The sequence below is a fragment of the Gasterosteus aculeatus genome, chromosome 10 (genome assembly GCF_964276395.1).
Source record: "Gasterosteus aculeatus chromosome 10, fGasAcu3.hap1.1, whole genome shotgun sequence".
Taxonomy (NCBI): Eukaryota; Metazoa; Chordata; class Actinopteri; order Perciformes; family Gasterosteidae; genus Gasterosteus; species Gasterosteus aculeatus.
Genome location: NC_135697.1, coordinates 1,593,302 through 1,616,025, shown reverse-complemented (window position 1 = coordinate 1,616,025; position 22,724 = coordinate 1,593,302). Strand labels below are relative to the sequence as shown.

The 22,724-nt window shown below is 42.1% G+C and overlaps 1 protein-coding gene across 1 annotated transcript in view; it reads right to left on the bottom strand.

Moving 5' to 3' along the window:
• The window catches only part of thsd7aa (thrombospondin, type I, domain containing 7Aa), a 108,419-nt gene that overhangs the window by 70,454 nt on the left and 15,241 nt on the right, over positions 1–22,724 (bottom strand). The window lies entirely within an intron of this gene.

The window sequence follows — 22,724 nt, the reverse complement described above, 5'->3', positions numbered from 1 at the left end:
ACCCATGTTCAACATTTAATACTTAAGTTGTATCCAATCAATCAGAACTATTTTATCAGGCAAAATAACAGAAGCAAGATTTACTATTCCAATGAAAAATGTGTTGTTTATTTGTGTAGTTATTAAGTGCTTATAAAGTAAAGTACTGCCGTTCCACTTTGCCTAAGTGCTTCAGAGTGCAATACTGTGATTGCACCATATGAGAATGAGAACAATTATAGTTTTATGTAAACATTACATTTCTTTACTAAACCCCTGTTAGAGGCACAGCAGATGTAGAACTACAGTAGCTGCAGACTCAATCAGTACAATACAAAAATTTGCAGATGTGATGAATGGCTTTTACCGTCATTCTGGGATTACAATGCTGGGAAGCAATGTAGTTACAGTGCGACCCAAACATCAATCACAATAATAGATAAGATAGACAGACAATAATTACTTTTTCCCATTATCACAAAATAACTGTTTTGCTTACAAGATCTTATACAATTTTGCCAGAGTGAGACAACTACATTCTAAGCTGTAATTGAAATATTTCATCTGTCATATCAAGATCAATTAATAATCATTGCAAAATCACAAAGAAAACACAACATGAAGGATCTCAGGCTTCAATAGTAAATACAGTGGAAAATATTTTAAATCCTTCCTCTGCCGTTATTCCTGCCTATACCTCCTGGTGAAAACATATTTAACCATGAGCCTCTTCATGATGCCTAATTTATCCTAGAAAAACCATAGCTAATCATAGGCCTATTAATCGAGAGCATGGGTGGGTTCTTTCTCCCCATGCAGGGAAAACAAGATGGGTCAAGATGAACTCACGGTAGGTTTGCCGTAAAACATAAATGGGGAATACCCAAGAACGCGAATGGGTAAAAAACTTCATGCTTTGTAGGTATCGAACATCTTAATTTTTTACTCTAACTACTTTTATCCGCCCAACACGTATGTATAATAGATAATCAATTAATTAAAGTTAGGATTATGGATAAATCTGGAATTATGCAGGTCAGTACAAAATCCCTGTGGCATACCATTATGTAGAGATACTCTAGTACAGGACTGCACAATCCCCAACACAGTGCTGGTGGATTGCCTGCCATTGAAAGACAAATCATGTTTTCTGACATGTGGGTCATCCGGATGTGCAGTCGACCGCAGGAGCAAACAGAAAACATGGCAGTGCTAATTAGCGATCCTTGCTTCCTAAAGAACATTTAGGAATCAGGAATCAGGAAACATTTATTAGCCAAAATATGTCAAACATACAAGGAATTTGTCTTGGCGGTTAGTGCGCGACAGTAGACAGACAAGACAACAGTGCACAAGTAATAAAATAAAGTGGAATGAAATGCTAATGCAATGGGTTAGTAGAATAAGGCTAAGGCTATGGGTTAGTATAAAACAAGGGAATATAGTTAAAAAAATTTAAATATTAAAAAGTTAAAAAGAAAAATATTAAGCATAAAGTGCACTAACGAACAAGTAACAGACAAGAGACAAAGTGACAAGTGACAAAGTGATGAATTGCAGTTAAAGTGGCATGTGCAGTATGAGGGGGAGTGACCGGTGGAGTGTTATAGTCAGGCAGTGGGGGACCGGGCTCTGTTGATGAGCCCGACTGCCGACGGGAAGAAACTGTTCGTGTGGCGGGAGGTCTTAGTCCTGATGGACCTCAGCCTCCTGCCAGATGGAAGGGGCACAAACAGTTTTTGTCCGGGGTGGGAGGGGTCGGCCGCGATCTTTTTAGCTCGCTTCAGAGACCTGGAAGCGAACAAGTCCTGCAGGGACGGCAGATTGCAGCCGATCACCCTCTCTGCAGAGCGGATGGCCCGCTGAAGCCTGCCCTTGTCCTTGGCTGTGGCTGCAGCGTACCAGACGGTGATGGAGGAGCAGAGGATGGACTCGATGATGGCCGTGTAGAAGTGGACCATCATCGTCTTTGGCAGGTTGAGTTTCTTCAGCTGCCTCAGGAAGAACAACCTCTGCTGAGCCTTCTTGGTGATGGAGCTGATGTTCAGCTCCCACTTGAGGTCCTGGGTGATGATGGAGCCCAGGAAACGGAAGGAATCCACAATAGTGACGGGGGAGTCACACAGGGTGATGGGGGAGGGTAGGGCTCTGTTCCGCCGGAAATCCACAACCATCCACTGTCTTTAGAGCGTTGAGCTCCAGGTTGTTCTGGCTGCACCACGGCACCAGATGGTCAGACTCCCACCTGTAGGCGGACTCGTCCCCACCAGAGATTAGTCCAATGAGGGTGGTGTCATCCGCAAACTTCAGGAGCTTGACGGACTGGTGGCTGGAGGTGCAGCTGTTGGTGTACAGGGAGAAGAGCAGAGGGGAAAGAACGCAGCCTTGGGGGGAACCGGTGCTGATGGTCCGAGAGGCTGAGACATGTTTCCCCAGCTTCACGTGCTGCTTCCTGTCAGACAGGAAGTCTGTGATCCACTTGCAGGTGGAGTCGGGCACGTGCAGCTGGGAGAGTTTGTCCTGCAGCAGAGACGGGATGATGGTGTTGAAAGCAGAGCTGAAGTCCACAAACAGGATCCTGGCGTAGGTTCCTGGGGAGTCCAGATGCTGGAGGATGTAGTGGAGGGCCATGTTGACAGCATCGTCCACAGACATTTAATTTCATTTAAAATGGAAGAAAGGAGGAAGACTTTTTCCACAATGTCATACTCAAAGTGTTTTTCTGTCAATTCTGTCTGATCTATCAATTTATCGTCACTATTCCAAAGAAGGGAAATTTGGAGCGGCACTTTTGGACTGTCCATAATAACTACATTGACATCCCTCCCAAATGCGAGCTGAGAAAGAGCGAGGTGAAGTAACTAATATCGCAGTTGACGCAAACTCTGACTTTTTAAAAACCAACTGTAAATTTTATCTTCAATCAAAGCTCTACAGTTATCAGGAAGTACAGTTACGCGGCAAACCCTGGTTCACAGCGGAACAGCGGAACGACTGCAAAAGGATCAGGCTTTTAGGAGTGGAGACAAAGACTTGTACACAGAGTCAAAACACAGGTTTAGCAAGGCGGTGAAAGATGCTAAACGACTGTCCTCCAACAACAGTTCTCAGCAAGTGACTCTGCTTCGGTTTGGAGAGGCCTCAAACACCTCACAAACTACAAGCCAAAAACCCCCAACTCCATGAATGACCTCCGCCTGGCAGACGAGCTGAATGAGTTCTACTGCAGATTCGAAAGACAATGTCCTGATCCCATCCCCCACAGCTCCACCAACCTGCCCCAGTCCCCCTCCCCACCAGCGACGACCCTCTCTATTCTGGAGAGAGACGTTAACCGGCTCTTTAAAAGACAAAATCCCCGTAAGGCAGCCGGCCCGGACTCCTTTTCCCCTCACACCCCGAAGCACTGTGCTGACCAGCTGTCTCCGGTGTTCACTGACATCTTCAACATCTCCCTGGAGACATCCCACGTAGCAGCCTGCTTCAAGGCCTCCACCATCATCCCATTTCCCAAGAAGCCCAGGATCACAGGACTCAATGACTACAGGCCCGTCGCCCTGACCTCTGTAGTCATGAAGTCCTTTGAACGGCTAGTCCTGACCCACCTGAAGTCCCTCACCGACCCCCTCCTGGACCCCCTGCAGTTCGCCTACAGAGCCAACAGGTCTGTGGACGATGCTGTCAACATGGCCCTCCACTACATCCTCCGCATGCCTGCGGGCCGACAGAACTGCTCCTGCATTTGCAAACGCAGTGCTTATACTTGACCTGTGATCTGACGAAAGTGGAGATGGTTGTGGATTTCAGGAAGAACGGAGTCCCACCTTCCCCCATCACCACTGTGGATTCCTTCTGTTTCCTGGGCTCGATCATCACCCAGGACCTTAAGTGGGAGCAGAACGTCAGCTCCATCCCCAAGAAGGCTCAGCAGAGGTAGTTTTTTCCGAGGCAGCTGAAGAAATTCAACCTGCCCAAGACTATAATGGTGCACTTCTACACGGCCATAATCGAGTTGCTCCATCACCGTTTGGTACACTGCAGCCACAGCCAAGAACAAGGGCAGGGTGTCATCCACTCTGCAAAGACGGTGATCGGCTGCAATCTGCAGCCCTCCATGACTTTTTCACTTCCAGGACCCTGAGCAAGCTAGAAAGATTGTAGCCGACCCCTCTCACCCCGGATAAAAAACTGTTTGTGCCCCTTCCATCTGGCAGGAGGCTGAGGTCCATCAGGACTAAGACCTCCCACCACGCGGATAGCTTCTACACGTCGGCAGTCGGGCTCATCAACAGAGCCCGGATCCCCCATTCTGACATTCCACCGGTCACTTACTTCACACTGCACACTTTCTGTTCGCTGGCGCATTTTATTTTTAACTTTAATTTTTTTAACTTTTATTCCCTATTCCCTAACTAACACATAGCCTTATATTAATAACCTGATTTTTAAAAGGTATGCCAACATACATTACAAATGTAATGTATAAGTACACGTATGAATAAATATATATTCAGCATTTTTTATGTGGTTAGATCTCCATGACTTGGGCGCTTGAAAAGTTTCTTGCGAGCCGAAAATGTCTGGGCAGTCCCGTTCTAGTAGACAAGAAAAGAACAGAATTGAATCTTATTTTCTAACCCCAAAAAACTCTTTTCTATCTTCGCCAACCTCCTCGAACCCCCAAGTCCTCCTCCACACTCCACCCTCCTTCCGGGAGACTTTGTCAACTACTTTACCAAAGAAATAGCTGACATACCCTCCTCTTTCTCAAACCCACATCGTACTCCTCGTGTCCCACCGGCTTCACCTTTATCGCCCTCACTTTCCTCCTTCACCCTCGTGTCTCCTACCCAAATTCTTACCCTAGTAACCTCTGCCCGTCTGACCACCTGCCCTCTTGCCCTCATTCCATCACATGTTCTACAATCTATCGCTCCCGACCTTCTTCCTTTTCTCACCTGTCTCGTCAACAATGCTCTGTTATCTGGCTGTTTTCCCAATTTTCTGAAGGAGGCAAGATTTAACCCTGAAAAAACCAACCCTCAACCCTTTTGAAGAAAACAACTACAGACCAGTGTCTCTTCTTCCCTTTTTGTCCAAAACTCTTGAACATACCAACCCTCAACCCTTTTGAAGAAAACAACTACAGACCAGTGTCTCTTCTTCCCTTTTTGTCCAAAACTCTTGAACATACAATCTTTAACCAACTCTCCTATCTCCACCATAACAACCTCCTTGACCCCCACCAGTCAGGCTTCAAGGCAGGCCATTCCACAGAGACTGCTCTCCTTGCTGTCTCAGAGCAACTCCACACTACTAGAGCCGCCTTTCTCTCCTCTGTCCTCTCTGCTGCATTTGACACAGTTAACCACCAGATCCTTATTTCCTCCCTTCAGGAACTTGGTGTCACAGGCTCTACTCTCTCCCTTCTCTCGTCCTACCTCGACGGCCGCATCTACCGGGTAACCTGGCGAGGATCTGTGTCGGAACCTTGTCCTCTTACTACTGGAGTTCCTCAGGGTTCCGTCCTGGGTCTGACTCCCAACATCACTGAAACAACACTATACTGCAGATACACGCTCTACAACAGAATACGTGCCCTTCTCACTCAGAAGGCATCCAGGACATGGTCAAACCCTATATCCCAACCCACACACTCTGCATCTGCCAAACTGCTTTTTCCTCCCTCACTGAGAGCAAAACACTCAACAAGATCACAAATATTTGCTGTCTTGGCTCTGAAATGGTGGAATGAGCTTTCTGATGACATCAGGACAGCGAGTCTTCACATCTTCTGCCACAAAATAAAGACACACCTCTTATACTATACCCGGACTAAAAAGACTAACAAATTACTATTAGTACTTAAGTGGCATTATAAGTACAATTTATCTATAGCAAATTGTAAATTGGATTATTTGATGAAATTGCACTTTCTTGTTTCTTGCTGTTCTGAGTGTGTATCCCTATGGTTGAATGCACCTATTGCAAGTCGCTATGGATAAAAGCGTCAGCTAAATGACATGGAATGTAATGTAATGTAACATTGAACTACTGATGGCCTTACAGAGGAATTGGGGGACCAAAGTCAATACAAGACGCTCTGTCAATCTTTCCAATGGTTGACAAGGTATTTCAATGAAAACCATAATGTTATATTAATGGTGAAAAAGCCAGGGGAACGGTCGACCCCATCCATACTGATCACTAATGTCTGTACAAACCTTGAATTGAACATTCACATTTCATGTTAATCCGTTGAATGAATACATTGAAATAGATTAATCGACCAAACCTGAAAACCGCTGCTAAAGTGGCTTGAAAGAGGATTTCAAAACTATGATTGCAATTGGAATGTGTATTCAATGAAGCTTAGCTGTAAATTCAGGCAGGACGACTGGATAAGCTGTGCTTCCTTGGTTGCTTCCTCTATCCCCATGCCACAGCCTGCATTTTTCAGTGCTTTATGGTTTCACTAAACAGAGCAATACACTAATAAAAATGTCTACGGAAGAACCAGTATCCTGAATTGGCATACGGCTGCAGGCACAGGGTCTGGATCAATACAAATCAATAGTGGAAGCAAAAAACTGTGACACAACGACAGCTGTAGTCAAAGATGGGGCATCTGCAGCCATCATGCTCCTTTAGATTTGAAATGACAAAATACACCACAGAAAGAATAGGATTTCTGAAGCGCACAGTTCATTTGATGCAACATTTAATTACATATAATCTGTCAGTAAAGAGATGCAGAGGACAAAAAGTAATTTATTTTAATCATCAATGCTGGGAAAACCCTACAAGCAAGACTAAGTAGACATCATGGCTGGGTTATTCATACACATCTAGCCCTATAAAATGGCCCCTGTAAGCTATGAAAAGTATTATCTCCACGGCAGGAAGTATCGTCTAAGCCCCACGCAGGTGTTCCCTGGTATTTAAGAACAGGCCCATGACACCCGTCGGCAGTCGGGCTCATCAACAGAGCCCAGGTCCCCCACTGACTGATTCTGACATTCCACCGGTCACTTTCTTTCACACTGCACACGTCACTTTCACTTGTCACTTTCTGTTCACTGGTGCACTTTATTTTACATTTTTAAATATTTTATACTTTTTAAACTTTTATTCCTTTATTTTTAAACTAACCAATAGCCTTACTTACTAACCCATGGCATTATATATTTTTTTATTCCTCTTGCAAAAAGTAAACGAAGATGGTTGTACTCACGCTGGCCTACATCGCTACCCACAGAGGGGAGCCAGGAGGCATGAAGGCCAGAAACACCAAGAGGATTGTTACACATGTAATCACACCACACCCTCATCCTACCAACATCCATCAGTGATGACATGATTACACTAATCAGAACTACCGATTTTAAATCAGGCAGAGCTAAGCTTCCAGTTGCTGGAGATGACGAATACCTTATGGATAATTACTTTACTAACTGCTCAATAGAAAATGTGATTAGTTTCCTTTGGCATTACACAGTGATAAGTAACTCACTGTAAGAAAAACAGACTGTGGCCATTAAAGATTTATTCCCCAATTGTCTTAAAATATAAATGTGGGAAAAAACAATTTAAGTATTTAGGCAGGGGGTAGAGGGTGTGCTGGGAACCACAAGGTTGGTGGTTCGAGTCCCGGCTGCCCCATGTCCCATGTCGAAGTGTCCCTGAGCAAGACACCTAACCCCTAATTGCTCCCCGGGCAAAGTGTAAGAGCCATGGGTTAAAAATGTAATGTAAGTCGCTTTGGATAAGAGCATCAGCTAAATGACCTGTAATGTAATGTAATGTAAAGTATGACATGGGTCACAAACATGGTATCAAACTACATATGTGGCACAGTTTAGCTTGTTCCTCAGATTCAAAAACTACATGGAGCAGGTCCTCTTACTTTAGGGTCAATTTCCCGTTTTTATATTTTTATTGTCTTTTCAAAATATACCTGCGTTGGCTTTCCTCAGCATTTGTGCTGAAGGTTGCATTGTACATAAAGTGTCACCAAAAAAGTACACGGATCCCCTACCCTTCAGGAAAAATATGTATGTTCTTCTGTCTCGATAATTATTTTGATTTGAGTTGCTTGTTCAGCAGATTACAACAAATCAATAGAGTGAAAAAGGATGGTCTCTCAGCAAAGTAATGTATGTCTACAGCTGCAACATACTTTTATACCCACTGCTCAGAGATAAATCCACTTTATAGCTGCCACAGGGGAGCAGAAAAAAAGCTTCTCTTCATGATTCAAGTTCATGTCCTTGGTAGTTTGCCAGCTCAAGAAAATTGAAGTCTGCAAGAAGTAATTTCATTCCCCAATAATGACATGAGATGAGATGCTCCTTCAGGAAACACTAAACCATGCTAACGCCCGGACAAACCACCTGGCCTCCCTTCTGCTTTTCCCATGGTGCCAACCGAAGATTGGCATTGGCATTTACGGGAGATAATGGAAACCAGTGTGAAATATGCAATCTCACCAGTTGGTTTTAGATGGAAGGGTGTGATAAATGACAGCGGCAGCAGGGAGTTAATCTGTATTCATATGTTGAACACATGACTGTGATAAAGGACTGTGAAAAGGTTACCATTAAACACTGGATGCCCTTTTACAAAGCAAACGTTCTTGTAACAGTAAAATCGCAAATTTGATTCAGCTGTAAATACATAATAACTTCCTTTCTACAAAGATTAACAGCCACAAAATCAATCCCAGGGTACATGATTACGACTGCAGGTGAGTGGAGAGCACGGTCATCCTCCAATCAGAGGATTTGCGGCTCGATTCCAGGTCCTGCTAACGTGCGTGTCGATATGTCCTTGAGCAAGACACTTAACCCCAAGATTGCTTCTGTAGCCGGGGGAATGCTAGTTACTGACAACTCCTGTCATCAGTATGTGAAAGGGTAAATTATGACCTGAAGTGTTAAAGCGCAAGACTAGAAAAGTGCTATGAAAGTACAGTCCATTTACCATTGCAAGTATTTTGTTCATAATTTCCTCACTCTTCGATTGGTGCATGAACCAGAAGTTCACCACCATCTTGAAGCCCATACCAAAGCTCTTATTTCTGTTCAATGGCGCAGGAGGGATTTCTAATGGAGCCATCACGTAGGGTGCACGAGAGAAGTCTTCCAGAAAGTGTTTTGACAGCAGACGTTGATCACCATTTTAACCATTAAACTTCCATTAAGCTTCCATTGTTATGCAGACGATACTCAACTGTCGATCAAACCAGAAGAGACCAACCAGCTAGTTAGACTTCAAGAATGTCTTGGAGACATCGGAATTTGGATGACCGGCAACTTCCTGATGCTAAACTCAGAAAAAAACAACGTGATCTCCAAAACCTGTTCGTAAAAATGTATAAGAAAATCTTGAACATACAAATTCGTAACAATACATACGAACTGGCGGTGGTTAACCATGCCCCTTGAGTGAACAACATGGCGGACCATGTTGGATTCTTGAGTGAACGTCTCTCTGCCATGTTGGATTTTTTGAGGGGGTTAGGGTTAGTATTCTATTCTTACAAGTTAACATTGATTTCTCGTTAAAAATGCAATTATAACACGTTCATTTTACATCGTTAGACTTCACTAAGTGTGTTTACGGGGTGCAGGTCCCCATTCACTTTGAATAAAGTGACGTCATCAGTTGCAGTCCGTATTTATTTTGTATGTAACACTACGAATTTGTATGTTCAAGATTTTTGTATACATTTTTACAAACAGGTTTTGGAGATCAGGCTGGAAAAAACGTTATCTTAATAGGCCCAGAGCGCTGGCCAATCTGGAATTGCTCTGGTACCCAGCAGCACCGTCAGGAATATTGGAGTTCTCTTCGACCAGGATATGACCTTTATCTCTCATATAAAGAAGACTTCAAGGACTGCCTTTCTTCATCTACGTAATACATAAAAAATCAGGAACTTCCTGTCTCAAAGTGATGCAGAAAAATTAGTTCATGTGTTTGTTACTTCTAGGCTGGATTACTGTAATTACTTGTTATCAGGCTGCTCTTGTAAATCTCTTAAGCCTCTCCAGTTCATTCAGAATGCTGCAGCACGTGTATTAACAAGAACTAAGAAAAGGGATCATATTATGCCTGTATTAACTTCTCTGCACTGGCTCCCTGTTAAATCAAGAATAGAATTTGAGGTACTTCTCCTCACCTAGAAGGCACTTGCTGGTGAGGCACCGTCTTATCTTAAAGAGCTTGTAACACCGTATTGCCCTACAAGGCAGCTGAGCTCCATAGATGCTGGGTTACTTGTTGTTGCTAGGGTTTTAAAAAGTAGGATGGGAGCAAGAGCCTTCAGTTATCAAGCTCCTCTTTTGTGAACCAGCTTCCACTTTCAGTCCGGGGGGCAGATTCAGTCAGCTCTTTTAAGGTAAAGCTAGCAGGTCTCCGTAGATCATAGTTCCTTCTGGACCCTGGTCCTGACACATTGTTATTTTGAATATTAATCATATTACTGTAATCATAAACCAACATTACCCTCTCCTAAAGTCTTTTTGCTTTCCCTCCCCTCAGGCTTCTGTGCCACATTCTGCGCTTTTAGCCGGCCTAGGATTTGGTAATGTGAAGTCTAGAAAAAGTCATGAAACAAAACAGCTAGCATTAGACAGATGGCTGCATCTGCTCAAGCTGAGAAGCTGTTGTGGCCCATCAATCTAAGCGACGGCTCATTTGAACGGAATACAGAATACCGATTCTCCTCATCACACAAAGCCCTTCAAAACCTCGCCCTTTCATACCTCTTTGACCTACCCCCCCCACATTGTCCAAGTACTGTACCTGCACCAAGTACACTCAAAAAAAATATTCGAGCCCTTCTTAGATGTGACAAGTTTAAATGATGTTTGCTTTGTTTGAATATATCCATTAAAGGATCAACATATATAATCAATAGCAGCAACATAAAATGGTTTAATAGTTTCACTTATGAGATTCATTTAGGTTAAAATGTGTATGTGTTAACTCAAATGAATTCATTAATGAAGACTACCCTTTGCGCATGTGCCACATTCTGCGCTTTTAGCCGGCCTTAGCCTATGCCTTTTTTGCTGACTGAAATTGGCTGTAACATAATATTCTCTGGCTCGGGGGAAAATCCGCTATTTGGTAAGTAGCTGTTTTGTTGTTGTTGTGAAACGCTCTTAATAAGTTAAACCAGGGAAATTCTGCTCCATTTTACTGAAGTCCAATTTGGCAGCATTCAAGCTAGTTATCTGAGCGGGTTTAGCATTATGACCAGAGGTCAAAAAGTCAGTCATCTTCAAAGCAACGGGGGAGTCAATGCCTGCCAACATTGTTCCCTGTCAGTTAAAATGGCTTTGGAGCAAGGCCAAAGTGCCCAGTTATAGCTAACGTTAACTAGTGTTAGCTAGCTAAGCTAATAAACAATAATAAAGCTTGTTTATTAGCTTAGCTTAACAAACAATCGTAAAAAGAGGAGTTTGTGTGTTGATGACAGGGCAGAGGTCACCGAAGATTCTCCACTAGTTGATGGACGATACGGCATGAAGAGAAATTGGTGGCCACTGATTTCCACTATCTGTCTTCCAAATATAACATTGCATGCAACATGATATGACTATAGGCCTATCTGATCAATTTGTAAAAGCTAGACCGCACATATTTGGGGGTTTAAAGAAGTATTTGGATTAGTGTTCACTGCTTTCCCTAAGACAAGATGTGGTGTCAATGTGGCATTTTTTTTTACATTAGAGCATCATGAGTGCCACAGCCACAATTTGCTGTGATGAGATAGAGGTAGCACCAGCAGTTTAAACAAACCAGCCTTCATGCATATTTCATAAGGCTTGTCAGTGAAGCTAGGCCATTTCTTTCAGGATGGACGTTACACGGCTCATTTGTGGCGTCTCGCTGCTACATGGAAAACAGCTTCACTCCAGCAGGCCGCGGCTTGTTAAATGCTGCATTTGTAACAAAGGCCTGAAGCATAACATGAGCAGATGGAACTGACTTGAATTGTGTGTTTGCTTACCACATATTTTTATTATCAAAGCTGTTCTTACTAGTTATATCACATTACAGGTCATTTATCGCTTTTATCCAAAGCGACTTACATTACATTTTAACCCATAGCTTTTTTACATTTTTGCCCAGGGAGTAATTAGGGGTGTTGCTCAGGGACACGAGGAAGCCGGGACTTGAACAACTAACCTTGCGGTTCCCAGTGCACCCTCTCTACCCCAGCGCCACGACGACCCCCTGTGACAACATCTTGTTATTAAAAAAATAGAAATAAAGAATAATGGAAATAAAGAAAAAAAGTGATGTTCAACTGGTACAATTTGTAAACACTTTAAAGCAGAATACCAAAATATAGAAAAAATCAACGACAATGTCTAAATTTGGATCACAAAAATAAATTCTGTACACACGGAAGGCACATTCAATTTATCAATTGGGTTTTGGATTATAGCAGGAAATAGTCTCTGTGGGAAACATGTTTAAGATACTAACATGTTACGTTTGGCAAGATAATCTTCAAAAATGATAAACAGATTGATGATTCCTCAAGCCTAATTTCCAGAATTGATTTGGGGATTTCTCTTCTCAAAAATAAAAATGTAATCCAGATTTGTGCCAGCTCATGTGTTGGTGTGTGTCAGCGGAGGAGGAAGCATACCTCAAAAAGTGGAAATTCTCCATACTGTGAAAATATTTGAAAATCCTCTCTGAGGAGCCTCCAGGGCGGTACCAGAACTACAAGTGCACATTAGTATCATACACTGTCACAAGTCTCAATGCATAAGTAAAAATAACATCATAATCTGCGAGCTGTGAAAGTGGTAAACCACCAAATGAAAAATGTTTTTATCATGGAGATCAGATACAGAAGGCTATTTAAACCCTTTATCTAGTTTCTTAAATGATGACAGATGAAGTACTAACTACGGCTGCAACAATTCCAATTTTTTTATTTTATTATAAAATGGCGGGCTGTCTAGAAGGGGTGTTCATTTTGCCTCATAGGGAAAGAACTGTGTAACACAAATAGGAAGTAGCAATAGAGATCGAATAAATCAAAGAAGAGATAGTCTAAGCTAGTCTAAAATGTAACAGAGGTTATAGTGGTGATTCGTTGCCATAGTAACACTTGATGTGTTTTTTTGTTGGAACACTAGGATGAGGTGCTAACCAGCAGCAGTTTCTTTCTGCCAGATGAATGTGATAAGTGGAAACAGGCCCTAACACCCACTTACTTATATATGGCCTTTGTCGGTATTGATAATGATGGTAATCGGGTCTCCAGTTGTCACAGACATTTATTGGCTCCAGCTCCAAATGACAGAAAGAGGAACAAATAATAAACAACCCTATTTTCACTGACCCTACAGAGGTTGGTTACAGGTCACAGAGGGGCTGGTAGTGTAACGTGCTGTTGATCAAGTTGTCCAGGTAAGATTAAACATAGGTATTCAGTGATAAGCCTGTGTAATAACGTCCCATTGCTGGCTACACTCTAACCCTACTCCGCAGGCGTGCTCGCCATTATCACACCAACAGAACAGTTGATAGAAATAAGATCTGGAGATTGCTCCTCTGAAATTAGATTAACCTAGACATTTCCTACCATTTCTATTGAAATACATAAAACGCAGACAGAGCAAGGAAGTGAAATATATGAATTAGTTTACATGCTGTTGCAATAAAGAAATTTACAGTGCTAAATAAAATTACTAATCAACCTCACCAAACGTCCACAGTACGTGTGGATACAGAGTGTGAGTAAGACCTGGTGCCTTGATGCAAGGAACCGTTCCGGCTCCCTTTTCCTTCTCCATATACACCTCAGACTTTCAATACAACTCTGCTAACTGCCACCTGCAAAAGTTCTCAAACCACGCTGCAATTGTCTGCCTCATTTATGCCGGTGGTGAAAGACAATACAGGGAACTGAACCAGGATTTCATAAGAAGATGGTGGCAGCCGAAATAAAGAGCTGGTGGTGGACTTCCGGCAAGGAAAACACACTTCTCCAGAACCAGTGAACATCCAGGGAATGGACATTAAGATTGTTAAATCTTATAGCTACCTAGGTTTTGACTTTAACTCTTATAGGACATTATAAAAAGCAGAATCTATCTGCTGAGGAGACAGTTTTGGAGTGCAAGAAGCACTCCAGAGGACCTTTTTCGCCCGTGTTGTGACATTAGCCATCTCCTATGGAGTGGTCTGCCGGAGCAGCAGCAGGAAGAGACTGAATAAACTTATCAAGAAGGTGTGCTGGGGGGTGCTCTGGATACGCTGCAGGTGGTAGGAGACAGGAGGATAATAGCTAAGCTATCGTCCTTAATGGATAACAGCTTCCGCCACATGCAGGACACCCTGGCTGCTCTATGCCTGCTCCCGCAGCGACCGACTGATTCACCCTCGGTGTGTGAAGGAGAGGTACCCCAGGTCCTTTCTTCCTGCTGCTGTCAGGCTGCACAAACACTCTGCTCCATGTGAACAAAGAAAAACTGCAATATAAAATACTCACAATAGTTCTCTATTTAAATATGAGTGTCCATATAATATATTTTGTATATAGTATTTCATTGAGGTAATGTGGATTCTTGTTATTTTGTTACTGCTAATTTCTAATTGTTTTTTTAGTTTGTCTCGGCGTACACTTTACCTTTTCTGCTGTAATCCCATGAATTTCCCCACTGCAGAAAATAATTAAAGGATTTATCTTATTTTAAAAGTACAAAAAGGTAGTTGTGACCATGTTGGTGAAAGATCTCAAAGCAGTGAGAAAATATAAAGAACCATCATGCTTTAAGTGGCCGCCGACCTTTGCAAGACACCCGAGGCCCCCATGAGGCCGATCTGAAAAGGCTTTTCAGTGAGAAACAGTAGGTCAAAAGGGACGAAGAGGAGGAAAGAAATACATATAGTTACTGGGTATAGAGGGAGAGGATGAATGGCAGGAGATCGGAGGGGGAAATCTGCCCTTAAGATGAAAAGGCATGGGCCAGAAAGTGGAAGCTAACATGATTGGTTTTGGCTGAGGAACATGGGGAAATACACTCCCTGAGGATAAGGGACAACGGAAAGGGGGTGGCAATAAATAAATACAATTGACAGATCAAAGAAGATTCCAAAATGAATGAAAGAACAGTCCCCATGTGTACACTATAAGGACCTGGCTGGCCTTGAACATTGAAAAATACGATGTATTCAAAATAAAAACAAGTAAAAATAAAGTATTTTTGGGTCACATAGAATTTTAATTTAGTTCTTGAATGGTTTTGAATAAACATTTATTTTCATTCTTTACTTTTATATTTGAGGTCTTGAATTATTTTTAAATCTGCAACTGAAATAAAGACGTCTAATATCAAAAATATATATGAATGAAAATAAATGTATTCAACAATATTAAGTCGACCCAAAAAGTTTTCATCCAATATCTTTTATTTTGAATACATTGTTGTATTTTTCAATGTTTAAGACCAAAACTCAAACTTCGATTCAGTTTGATTTTCTTTTTTAAATAAATCACCATAAGTCACTATTGGGGTCCAGTTTATTAAAATGGAACTATCAAGGTTCTGTGAATGGATGTTAATGTTGCTCTCTTTTGGATCTATAAAAAGGTTTGTTAAAAGGAATATATTGATGACATAAATGGGCATGGCATGATATAAGTAGGTAATCAAATTAAGTTCTTTTAATATTCAGACAGGTAAAAGGAATAAGAAATGATTTAAAGCTATGGAAGAGGATGCAGGGTAGATACAGACATTTGCAATGGAAAAGAGGGCCCTTCTGCAGACTGGTGGGGAACAAAGGGGTGCAGGGAAGATGGTGGGGGGATGGGGCGGGGGCTATGTTTAAATGTCAGTCGGAGTGAGGTGAGATGAGACAAAGGATACGAAGGGTGGATTTAGCGGGTGGATTTAGCGAGTGGATGGGGGTGTCTGCTGGCTAAGAGACACATAACAATGCATCACAGAAAACATCCAATCAATGTTTTTAGTCAATTTGATAAAAGTGGATAAAATCTGGATTTAGAGATAACAAAGAAAGCCCTTACGTTCAACACAGACCTGGACACCGTTGCATCCAGATCTGGACTTGAATCCAATGAATAATTGTGAATTTTTTATTCTGAACGGCATGATTCAATTTGAACTATCGCAGCTTTTGTAGCCTTTGCGGCACTCATTCAGCGGCCCAGGAATCTAATTGATCAATAATGTGTCTTGTATATCATCTCACTCAATGTGTTTCTGTCAATCAATATGTGTGTTCCAATAAGTGTTACATCTTCAGTAAGATATCAGCACTTCGGAGCGAGGATAGAGCCAAGGGGTGATTCAGAGACTGTGACGATTATTAAGATCAGCAAAGTAAAGCGCCACTAAAGGGACAAAACATGGAAACAATAGAGCTGGTTTTATATACACAGATACACCATAACATCAGTCACACACACAAGTCCAAAAGGTTGTTTTTCATCTATAGTCCCAAGAGGCAGATATTGGATGTTATTTATGTTATTAGATGTAGATGTTAAATTCACCATATTTGCGTTTCCTCTATTTTTGCTGGTAAACCAAAGTGAGAAACGTCTATAAGCCCACTGGGACAAAAATAGTAAGATAACACCAAAATGTTCTTGCAAGCCAACCATTCTTCCTACGGATGCAAAACATATTATTTCATTGTTTTCTAACTGACAAAAATGAGGCAGATATGCTAATGTTGAGTATCTGTACAAGGTCGTACAAATGAGCATGATGTCCCTTAGTTGCTCGGAATCAACATCATGTTCTTCCTAAAAAGTCAAACTATTTGTCAGGCTTCATGGTGGAGTCAACCAGGGCTTCTATGTGTACACAGAGGCGTGGATGTTTAGAGGGACTGAAGGATGACTATTTTATTTATGTTCTGGGTTAATCCCTAAAATGAGTACTTTCATACTGTTTAAGTAGAGTGCTCGCTCAGGCAGTTTTCTTCTTTGTGTGGATAATTTGAATAAAACCCATTGTGCTTTCCTCTTGTAAACAGTAGAAACTGAAGTAATATTTGATGCTACACTACTCATGGTAATAGATAAATGTTTAATTCCATTCAATAAATGTATCTGTAATAATACTCTTGATTGATCAATGTACTAGTTTCCTGGTTCTAAATTGGACACAAAGGATATTAGATGTTGACATTGGACAGAATACTGAGTTTTGGTTTCTAATTGTAGCACTCTCGACTGGTTTGTAAATAATCATAATTTAGCATGTAACTCAGTAATGTATTACTAACAAACAATGTAAACAATTAATACTCACAATTCATTTCACATTTCAGCTTGCAATCTTTGAAATCACACAGTATGTTTTGGAAAGCTCATTATTATTAAACCAAAATCTGTAAAATTATTATTGTGGAACTTTTCCAGTTACAGTACAGTAACATACATTTTCTTTCAGAGGCTCTCCCAGTCTGGCTGGCATAAACTGAGCGCAGTGTCCAGGGGGGTATTGCACAAAAGTAGAATAAAGAAATCCAGGATAAGTGAAAAAGCGCAGCTTGGTGTGATCTGCTCGTCGCGGCTTAATCGGTTGCACGTTTGCACAGCCGGGAGGAGAAGGGGGAGTTGAGTCAATTCAGGTGCACATAGCTGGGATAAGTGCACGTTCACAGCTTTCTTAAGTAAACCACAGTATCGATCACAGATTTACTGATGCAGAAATGGAGAAGACGCTGAACGTGGCATATTTTTTACCCGCTGAGCAGCAACTAATTATTGAAGCTTATGAGGAGGTGAAGCATGTTAATATGTAAAAAAAGGGAACCGGCAGAGAAAAAGCCTGGCAGACAATAGCGGACCAACTGAATGCGGAAGGATTTAAAAATATCTACTTACTAGGAAAGTTCTCTATAAGCTGTGTCAAATATCTTGATATACAATTAATGTTCATACAGTTGTAACCAAAAGAACAAGGTCCCGGGTACAAGCGGCCGAAATGGGTTTCCTCAGGAGAGTGGCTGGTCTCCCTAAAAGATAGGGTGAGAAGCTCAGCGATTCGTGAGGAGCTCGGAGTAGAGCCGCCTCCCTAGCGAGGTGTTCCGGCACAGCCAGCTGGGAAGAGGCCCCGGGGAAGACCCAGGACTAGGTGGAGAGATTATATCTCTGCAGTGGCCTGGGAACACCTTGGATTCCCCACTCAGAGCTGGTAGATGTGGCCCGGGAAAGGGACGTTTGGGGTCCCCTGCTGGAGCTGTTCCCCCCGCCACCCGACCCCGGATATGCGGTGGAAGATGGATGGATGGATGTTCATACAGAACAAACAAGACTGAACAAAAAATAGCCTGGCAACAGGTCAAGATAAAATATGAAAACATTTTGCAGGCTGATAAGTGCCTTAACAGTTTGCAAATGGTGTAGCAATTACTTACAAGATGCCTGCCCACATAAATTATCTAAACTGATTTTAGCAGTTAAGAAGAAGGAAGGCTCATTTGTCTGGAGGGTGAGTGGGGGGGGGGGGCACCAGCACCAGGCTTCACCCCAGCTGAGGAATTGGTCCTTGCTTTAAACCAAGGAAGGCCTGTGATGGAAGGGATTCAGGGTGGGACAGCTACTGACTCTGTTACACCTGCAGAAACTGCCCTCTTCATGCATGGTACATTGTCTTGTACTGCCCATCAAACACAATCACCATTTATATGGGCATATGTGGACTGTCTTGTGGAAATTCTCTTTGATGTAACACATTCTTCTGTGGCCAGGGAAGGTAATAAAGATGTGTGCCAAGGACTGAATGCCAATCACGCACTTCTGACAGTACAGCAAATAGTGCCTTTATTTACAGTTTCAGCATATAAAAACATGCCGCTTGTAAAAAAAGCGCAGTGCCATACAGAGCATCTGTGGGATGGTGAGATGGCTGGTCTGATCTGTCCCGAAACACCCTCTCCCGTCTCAAGATCAGTGCTTCTTCATCCAAAACGTGGTTCAGAAATGGGCATTATGGTGCAGGAAGAAACATAGGTGAATGGGACTTTATATATCGCCCTCATCACGTTTACAATTGTTCACTCCTCACTGCGCACGTCAGTTTCGTCACCAGCGATGTCGATGTGTTTATTATCAGCCGGACGTTCTTGACTGGTCGCGAAATATTGTCTGACATGAAAATGGTCCGTGAGGTAAAAAAGGTTGTGGACCACTGATCTAAACAATTGCAATAGTTGGGTTTAATATCAAACCGGTGACAGCAATAGTGACAAGTAATGCATGTTAATGGAAATAAATCCAAACACATTCAGAAGACAACGGGAGAACTGTGCGAATATCAGAGCGGCATCTGAACTAACACATGAGACTCCAGGATTAATCTTAGCCTGGCTGTTAGCTTAGTCTGGAGCAGGCTAACTGCAAAGAATAGATCGTCATGGTTACTTGGCTGGGTTTAATTCAACCTGCTTTTGTGCAACCAAGTCAAAGCTAAATTCACCCAGGATAATGTGAATATCCTGGCTTAATCCCTTATCCTAGTTTTGTGCAATAGCCCTCGAGTCTCATTAGCTCAGTGGATATCTTCTGGATTGTTTTCGTGGTATGAAAAAGTCTACCTCTTAGGTACCCTGAAAAATGCCATTTTGAGCATTCCTACTCTCAAACGGTCTCTTGCTTCAGTCGATATCTGGCAGTAAACTAAAACTGATGAATTATTCACATCAGAGATCAGATTATGTTGTACCTGGATGAAGTATGACATTTTGCTGTTTAAGTCTGTTTTTTTTAATGTGTAAGTTTAGGCTATATTGTGAAGATGTCCTCCTTGATGCATGGTACTGACTCCCAAAAAATAAATACAGTGAAATTTCTAAAGAGATTCAGAAGCTGCGCATAATTCATTATAATACAGAATTGTTGTCCTTCTATCCCCATGTATAAAAACAGTAAAACTGTATTTAATACACTTTTATATATTTTTTATATTTAGTCTACCCTAGTGTTAGAAATGGAATGGGGAACTATCGTAACCTCTCCTCTCTCACCTATCCCACCCGCTCCACACACGTCCAGCACCTCGTCACAGGAGGCCTCTGGAACTCTGTCAGCTACTCGCAAGGCAGACTTCATCTCCGGCTTCGCTATGTCGCTTGACTTCCTCGCTCTCACCGAGACCTGGATCACACCTGAGAACACATCCACCCCAGCCGCTCTCTCCTCCGCCTTCTCCTTCAGTCACACACCCAGGCCCACTGGTAGGGGTGGTGGCACAGGTCTACTCATTTCACCCAAATGGAGTTTTTCTCTTTACCCTCTTCCACCGTCCACCCCACTGTCTTTCGAATTCCATGCTGTAACAGTTACTCACCCAGTACAATTAACTATTGTTGTCCTTTACCGTCCGTCAGGCTCCTTGGGTCATTTCTTGGAAGAACTGGACATTCTCCTGTCCAATTTCCCTGAAAACCGCCCTCCGCTCATCCTCCTGGGTGACTTCAACATCCAGACAGAAGTCATCTGACCTCTTACACCTACTTTTTTCCTTTGCTCTGTCACTCAGTCCCTCTCCTACTCACAAAGCAGGCAATCACCTTGACTACATCTTCACTAGAAACTGCTCTACCACTAATCTCTCTGTAACTCCACTTTATTTGTCTGACCACTTCTTCATCTCGTACTCTCTCCGCCTCTCATAACTAACGACCCTGCCCCATCGACTGACTCTGTACCTGTTCGTCACAATACTTGCTCCCTCTCTCCCTCTTCCCTGGGATCCCCTGTTCTATTAGCTCTCCCTTCTACTGACTCCTTCTCAACTCTTTCCTCCTCTCTAGACTCTCTCTGCCCTCTTACGACACAATGGACTGGCAAATCCCCTCCTGCTCCGTGGCTGTCTCAACCGGTGCGTGCCATGAGAGCCACCATTCGAGCATCGGAAAGGAGATGGCGTAAATATGAACGACCTGATAACCTGCTTGAATTTCAATCTCTTCTCTCCTCTTTTATGCTTCTATCTCTGCTGCCAAAAGCTCTTTCTACCAATCCACAATTGAATCTTCATTTTCTAACCCCAAAAAACTCTTTTCGATCTTCTCCAACCTCCTCGAACCCCCTAGTCCTCCTCCCCCCTCCCCCCTTTTCCGGGAGACTTTGTCCACTACTTTACCAAGAAAATAGCTGACATACGCTCCTCTTTCTCAAACCCACCTACTACTACTTGCATCCCAATGACTTCACCCTTATCGCCCTCACTTTCCTCTTTCAACCCCCTGTCTCCTAACCAAATTCTTACCCTAGTAACCTCTGCCCGTCCGACCACCTGCCCTCTTGGCCCCATTCCATCACATCTTCTACAATCTATCGCTCCTGACCTTCTTCCTTTCCTCACCTGTCTCATCAACAATTGTCAGTTTAGTTTTCTTACATCGCCCATTCTTTGTGATATGTATCTAAATGTGGTATCGTTTATCAATACTCTTTTTCGATTATTTCTTTGAAAAAACTAAGAAACTGTCCCAAGATATGAATGAACATTGATATACCATTCTTGCATGTAAACAAATAGCACTTCTTTGGCAGCAATACAAAAAGTTCAAAATCTTTCAAATACATTTATAGCTGAACAATTACTTAATTGATTTGCTTTCATTGATTAGCCCTTCTTAATGTTCTGTATAGCATTGCTAACGCTACGTGTAGGGGATGAGAATTGACGACTGCTTGCCAAATGACTGAAAACTGATAATTTCTGCAGATTTATGTTTTTATTGTTGGTCAAATATTGTGATAATCTGCTGGTGTTATCTCCATTGCTTGTGATGGCTTAGTTGCGTTTGAGACAATGAGATTGAGAGTCTTCTCTCTGCCATGCTGTTTGTTTGAGTAATGACTACTCAATTTATAACTTCATCAACCTGCAAAGGAGGACAATACCGATTTTTAACTCCGAACATTATCAATTTTGAAGGGTTTTCTCATTACAACCAGTTACCACACATATCTGTAATGTTTTAATGATATGGTTTTATAATGTCCTACGGTACAATATATAACAGTCATATTTTGTATTTCATATGAATATAAACACATGAGCCTCGGTCTTTGGAAAGAGCTGTCGTCTCCTGCAAGCCAGCCTATGGGCCTTCTCTTCAATAGAAGCTTCATGCCTCACCTGCTCATTATGAATACACATAAAGATTCTGTGCTTGCCTTCTATAAACTTTAACCAACAGCACACTGTTCAAAGTCATTCTTGCAACCAGGGTCTGCAAATTTTTGGATAATTAGGAGTTTAAAACTTTGCTAATGCTAATTAAAACCATACTTTCGATATAAGCATTGATTGTATTTAGTTTGAAAAGCCAGGTGCTACTGAAAGGTGGCAGGATGCTGCAAACAGAAATGGTAAATACCTGTAAGTTTCAAAACCATAGTAGTACGGGAGAAAGAAAAAACAATTCCATTTTCATCAATATACACATAATAATCCTCTACGCAAAAAAAACATTTGCTCTCCCTGGGTTGGCCAGAAGTTCGGAGGAACCTGATCTAAATAAAGTTGAAAAATGAATATCCATACCAAAAGAGATTTAAAACACTGCAATGCTATCCCTATATGTGAAAGAAGGAGGGGGTCCCTTATCCTAGCAGAAAAGAGCTGTTGAAAAGAGCCGTTGGCTAAAACATTCTGATCGCATGTTTTTAATTTAATTTAGCATTGTTTGTAATTATGCTTAATTGACCAAAT